At 41.2% G+C, this 7,162-nt stretch overlaps 1 pseudogene; it reads left to right on the top strand.

Moving 5' to 3' along the window:
- The first annotated feature begins 385 nt into the window (after positions 1-385).
- Positions 386-7,162, top strand: part of LOC148020343 (E3 ubiquitin protein ligase RIN3 pseudogene) — a 42,209-nt pseudogene continuing 35,432 nt past the window's right edge.

Here is a 7,162-nt window from a genome sequence, read left to right as displayed (position 1 = left end):
CTACCTTTGTGCTTGTAGGCGGATGGTTTTCTCTTCGGAATAGAGCTTGCGACTGAAGCTCCGGAATCTCCACGAACTCGAACCAGTGCGGTAATTGGACGGCTTGCGGCTTAACCCTTCTTGCGGAGATTACTCGATGGATCTTGTGGTGGTCTTTGAGGCTCCGCCATCTCTTCTTAGAAGTTCCAGGGAGGAATAGGAAGGCCTTTTCCCGGAATTGGGATGGGACGGAACCTTTGGAGATGGGTGGAATAAAAAAACCCTTTAGGGAAGTTGGAAAAATGGCCGTGGGAAAGGACTTTTTGGCCCAAAATGGTGGGAAATTGGCTTGCAATGGGTGGCAAAGGATTTGGGGTCGTGGGAAGGCCCTTTAGGAGGCCCCCCTATGGAAGCTTCCAAAGAAGCTTCCAAAGGAGCTTCTGTGGCACGTGGCGGGACGTGGACGTCGTGGCGATGGGCTGGCGACTGCAGCGGCAGCACGGCGGACGGGGGTAGCTGGTGGCGACGCTGGCGGGCGGCAGCAACACGGCAGGCTTGGCGGGGCAGCAAGGCGACTTCTCCCTCTCCTCACAGTCTCCCTCCTCCTCTCTCCTAAGCACACCCCCCATCAAGGGGGTGTTTTTATAGGCCGTGGGGGTGGGGAATGGGTCTCCCCCCACGTGGGGGAAACTGCCCATGCAACCCCCACTTTCCCATCCCCCCCACATACTCCCTTTCCTCCAGCCATGCATCGGCTGGGGGAAAGGGATAAATACATAAAAAAATTTGCAATTAATTAATTGAATTGCCCCTCCCAAGAGGGTGTTTCCGTGCGGTTTGGAGTTTTTAACACCCGGTTCAGTTTGCCATTCGCAGAGGACCCTATTTTCCTCGTGCGGCTCACACATTACGCGGCCAATAATTTAAACGCGAGAGATACCCTTTGCACAGGGTTTGCACGGCGTGTGGGAAGTGATACGATCATGTGGAAATATTACATTGTGGTAGGGCATATGTGTGGACCATATGGCCGAAAGCCTTCTCCAACCAAAATTGATGCTATTAGCAAAATGCGGAAAATATGCACAAATATTTCGGAGGTGAGAAGATTTCTTGGAGCATGTGTTTTCTATCTTATTTGGATCCCACATTTCGCTCATGTTGCTGAAAATCTTTATTAACTGCTAAGAAAAGGCCAAAGGTTTATATGGGAAAAAGAGCATACTCAAGCTATTCAAAAATTGAAGAAATTGCTGATTTCTACCCCCACCTTAAAGAGAGCTAATTACTCTAATCGACAACCTATCATACTCACAGTGGACACAAGTCCTATTGAAATAGGATGGGCAGTCGGGCAAGATGATCTTGAGGGCAATAGATATGCAATTCGCTTTGGAGCGAAGGTTCTTAATGAACGTCAAAGAAGGTATGCTCAAATTAAAAGAGAAATTTGGGAGTTGTAATTGCATTGAAATGTGATCGGGAGTACTTCATGGGCGCACATGTAATAGTTGAAACCTATTGTCTTCCACTCTTGGGCATGATTGCCAAGTGCTCCACTCCCAACATAGCTATGCTAAGATGGATAGCCTATATTAAATCCTTAAATCTTGATTTGAAACATATTGCAGGAAGAGATAATCCAGTTGCTGACATGCTTTCGCGTGCCAGATATAAGGATGAAGAAGAGATGATGGATGAGGAAGAATCAGAGTCTATATTTGCTAAAAATGATGCTGTAATTGCAGGTTTAGATCTGAAAACAGCAAATACAGCTGTACCTAATGATGGTTCAACTGTAAAAAATGTAGGTACATCATTAATTACAGCAAGTACAACATGTTCAGTTGCTGAAACAAAATTTACAACAGCAAAGAAAGAAGAAACAACCATGGAAGGACGGTGGGCAGCTGAAAGATAGCATACTCAATGTTTTGTTTTAGTTTGTTCACACTTTAAAGAAGAATATTATGCAGGTGATTGGCTAAAAATTGGCCAATTTCTAAGCACTATGACAAAGAAGGAAGATTGGACTAATGAAGAGTTCAAGAGAATCAAGAGAAAAGCTTATGGCTTCTTTCTTAAAGAGGGCTACCTTTGGAGGCATGCGAAAAAGAAAGGAAGAGCACCTATTCGTGTCTTAGGAGACAAGAAGACTCAAAGACAGATCATGCAAGAATTTCATGAACGCCTATTGGTTGGCCATAGAGGCATATGGGGCACTTTTGCCAAAATAAAGGAGAAATTTTGGTGGCAAAACATGTATAAAGACATTGAGCATTTTGTTGAGTCTTGTCATGTTTGTCAAATGTACTCTATGGTTAAGCATAGAGATGGGCTTCAGCCTACCTTTCCTTTATCTATTCATTATAGATGGGTTATTGATTTAGTAACCATGCCTATAGGAATTTGGAACATGAGATATCTAGTACTTGCTAGAGAAGATCTCACAAATTAGGTGGAAGGAAAAGCCTTGACAACAAAGTCTACTCAAGCTGTTTGTAGATTTTTACTTGAAGAGGTATTTTGTAGGTATGGCTGTGTTGCCAAAGTAACTGCTGATAGAGGAGAATTGGACGTCGATGAGGCTCACCATTTCTTTGCTCAATTGGGAATCAAGCTTTCTCTTACATCAGCCTACAATCCTAAAGGCAATGGTAAGAGTGAAAGAGGTCATCAACCAATTCTCAAAGCATTGGCAAAATCTTGCAAAGGAAAGATGAGAGAATGGCCTAGAATGCCTCCATTCGCGTTATGGACTGATAGAACTACCCATAGTGCAGTAACAGGTTATATGCCGGCTGAACTAATATATGGGCAGCCACCTATTATGCCTATTGAGGAGTTTATTATCACATGGAGTATCTTGCCTTGGGATGAAGGCATAAATAGAGAAGAGCTGCTGATTTTGCGCATAAGGCAGCTTGAAAGAAGGCCAGAAGATGTCAAGACAGCCATTGAAAGGCTGAAGGCAGCAAGATTGAAGAATAAGAAGAGGTTTGACAAGCATCATCGACTCCGTCCAAGAGCTATTCAAGAGAATGATTGGGTACTTGTCTATGACAGCAGCTTGGACAATCAATATAGTGCTCATAGGAAGTTAGCCAAGCGATGGTTTGGACCATATATGGTGAAAATAGTACATGATAATGTTATTTATACTTTGGTTGAAATGGATGGGACCATGGTCAAGATACCAATAGCCAGTAAACATATCAAGCTCTTCAAACGAAGAGAGTCATCTACTTATGAGCTTGATGACTTGGATGCGAGCCATCTACTTGAAGACAAGAAAGATGAAGAAGACTTAGAGAATGAAGATGAAGAAATGTCAGAAGAAGAGCCTCCTTAACCCGTAATTTTGTGAAATGGCACATGCCGGAGGATGTGCAGGTTAGGAGGGGGTGAATGTCAGAGAGTTTTTTGTTCATAATATAAATCATAGAATTCTTATGTTTGTAGAAGAACTTTATTAGGATTCATGTGAGGAACTTTCATACATAACTCAGTCATTGTTACCCAACAACCGACTTAGATATCACTTAGTTTCATAAGTTCTTTTGTAACTGTCATACAATTTTCAGTTGTACCATGTATATTGACAAAAATTAAGTCTATAGGAACCCACAACTTGATCAGCTGGAAGTAATTGAAAGTTTGTAGGCTAAATCACATTGGTTCAAGAGGGAAATTTGGTTGGAAATCAAGAGAAGTGCCAAAAGTTCACTAGGTTTGTGTGGGACTTGAAATAATGGTCTTATATGACTTATTAGTGACCTAAATGGTCAAACTGAAGAGTGGGTGCTGAGCAGGATGCAGCCCGCATTTTTCGGCGCAAAAAAGGGGCCTGCATCCCTGTGGCAGATGGAGGATGAGCTGTGGGCTATGGTGAATTCTCCAAAACATGCACACTCAAGGCAAACTAAAGCTGAAGAAGGAGATACAAACAAGGAAGGTGAGAGCTCTTCTTACCCATCCATTTGGTATGATGAAAATGAGTAATATGATAGTCCATAAAAGGGGGAAACCTGAGAAAAAGTATTCAGTCTGCTCTTATGTACGCCTTCTCTCATTCTTTTACCATATTCATGGTCCAATGAAGCCAAAGTCTTGTACCCAAGTACTTGAGTAACTTTGGGGCAAGCAAAGGGGAGGATTTTGAATTTGTATGGGCTGTTTTGGACTGAAAAAACCAGTCATAAACAGGGCAGCCCACTGCTCTTGTCCATTTTGATGAGTAAATAAGTGATTTATGTGGTTGTAAGAGAGGGAATTGATCCCTTAACATCAAGCTTCATTTGTGAATGATTAGAGAAGCTTATTCTTGGGATTATGTACACTTTTGGAGCTTGATTATGGGCTGGAAATTACTATTTTAAAACAAGGCTGAAGTAAAATTTATGCTTTGTCAATGCATTTCATGAGCTTTTGATCTATGTTTTGAATGTATTTGAGTCTACCATCAAAGTACTTGTATCTTGGAGTTGTTATCCATTCATGTTCATGAAATAGAAACCGTTTGAGCTTGCATTTGGAATATGCACTTGGATTAAATATGAGATTATCCCTAAATGTACTGGCTTATTATCCGTATATGCATTTGATGTGATCACGTCAAAGTCTTTCATTCCATTCATGTATGCTAAATAAAAGAAAAAGCTTGAGATCTTCTTCTTCATCTAAGTCATCTCAAAAACCCAAATCTTATCAAAACCAAATCTTTCCTCCTTCTCCTAACCTTGAATCCCACACTCCTCTTTTGCTCTAAACCCCGGTGGAAGACCTTCAACCCCCAACACGATGACAATGTCAAACCTTACGGGGATTAAATGGGGGGTCAAACGACCTCCGTTCGACAAATCGAGACTTGCATTGGATTCGTGACGTCAAAATGCATCTAGGAAAAATCCAACTCGGCTATCTGCCACCGTTTGATTTTTCATGAAAATTTGGTCTTTAGTGCTTCCCGGGCACTTCTTGCTCCAAAAATAGTCTTAAATGCTTCAAGCACGACTTACAATTGGCTCCTAAAATTCAGCTCTCATTGGTGACCACGGGATAGGGTGACTCATCTTGTCAAATCCCATGAACAGATATGCACATGCATAATCATAAAGAGTATCAAGCTGATACAAAACATATGATCAACAAAGCGCAAGAACAACTCTCACCCTAGCCCTTGACAAAATCAAGGCATGAAAATCCACAAGGGATAGGCCCAGCATAATCTGTTAGAAATCCAGAGCAAGTCTCTAACCAACTACTCTAGCACGGATTGGCTAAAAACCCTATCAAAAAGCTCATCCTAGTGGTGGTTTGACCTACCTACCTAACTTAGGACAACTAAACCAGGACTTCCTACTAGGTGAGGACTCCTATAGCCTGGTCATCATATTTTACTCATAACACATTTTCGGTTCAGGATTTCCATACTCGGGCATGTAAAAAGGAGGGACCTGAGCGTAGAGTGACCCAAGGAGAATAGGGCATTGGTCTTAGGTCTTGACTCGTTACCCAAGCACCTACCAAGCTCTCACAAGGCGACACTTAATCATTTTTTAATGCTCACTTTTATTTTCGTCAAACCTTGCTTTCTTTTCTTTTCAGCTAGCTGCTACCCCTAGGAAGACAAGTTATCGACTAACTCGTTCCTAGGAACCTACCAGGCCTCTACAAGGCGATAATCAACTGCTTTTAGAAATTTTTTTCATTTTTTCATATTTTTTTCTTATTGAGGGGTTAGAACCCCTTTTTACACATCTCTGTAATTCTTATTTTTAGATAGCTATAGAACTTTCTCTTCTTGTGGCTACTGAAAATATGTAAAATACTTCACCCCTTTTACCTTTAAAACTGGTGCTTTTACTAGCTCCTGTTTCACATAATCAAAAGCTACCTTATAGGGGTCACTCTATACAAATAAATAGCTAAACAACAGCTGATACTATGCACGGTGGCTGTTGAAAATATGTAAAATACTTCGCCCCTTTTAGGTGCCTTTAAAATTGGTGCTTTTACTAGCTCCTGTTTCACATCATCAAAAGCTACCTTGAAGGGGTCACTCTATACAAATAAATAGCTAAAGGATAATAGATTTGCTAGTGGCAACGTTCGTTTTGCCAGGGCATTTATGAACCTCTGGTAGTACCCCACAGATGACAGAAAGCTATGTACTTCTTTCAGAGTGTGCGACGGACTCATGGCGACTATGACCTTGATCTTTTTAGGGTCAGTTGCGATCCCTACTGAACTAACCACATGGCCTAGCAATAGCCCATAAGGCACCCCAAATACACATTTTTGTGTGTTAAAAGCTATACAAAATTATCTACAGCGCTCTAAGCACTTCCTTAAAATAATCAATTGTCTTTCTCTTATGGTGGCTTCCCTTAGGTCATCGATAAATACTTTCAACTCCTCTGGGGAGATGTCACCGAAGGTCTTGTCTATTGTTCTTTGCCATGAACTAGGTGCATTTCATAAACCAATGCCATCACATGGTATGCAAAGGTACCAAAGGTAGTAATGAAAGTTGTTTTCAACTTATCTTCTATGCAAAACAATCCATAAACGAATATATCTCCCTATATACTAATTGGTCCAAAATTTGGTCAATAAAGGGCAGCTGGTAGTAGTCCTTAACTGTTTGCTTATTCAGCTCTCTAAAGTCTACACAAAGCTAAATTTGATTATTTTTCTTCTTCCTGATAACAACACGTGAACACCATTCAATGTGTTGAACAGGGAAGATCAAACCATCTTGTCACAATTTCTGTAACTCCTTGAATAGCCCATCCCTCAATTTGAAAGGCATACACCTTACTTTCTGACACATAAGACAACTATCTTCCTTTCGAGGAATGGTATGAATAGGCAGGCTGGGAGGAATACCTTTCAGCTCATCATAACTCTAGGCAAAAATGTCGTGGAATTCTTGGATAAGGGACATATAGTCCTCCCTTTCTTCCAAACTGAGCATGGACCCTAATTTAATTGGTTGCGGATCATTTGGCGTACCAAGATCAAGCTCAATCACATCTGTGTCTCTTATTCGATATTGAGGCTCTATTGGCTCATTCAAAGTTATTTGATAGATGTCTAGTTAAAGAACATCATTAAATGTCCTTCATCCTAGATGCGACAATTGAACATCAACTTTTGAAACTCCCTAATGTGGAGCTCC

Source organism: Lygodium microphyllum, chromosome 19 (assembly GCF_053477565.2).
Source record: "Lygodium microphyllum isolate KBCC chromosome 19, Lygodium_microphyllum_v1.1.10, whole genome shotgun sequence".
NCBI lineage: Eukaryota > Viridiplantae > Streptophyta > Polypodiopsida > Schizaeales > Lygodiaceae > Lygodium > Lygodium microphyllum.
This window is presented reverse-complemented; position numbering and strand designations above follow the sequence as displayed.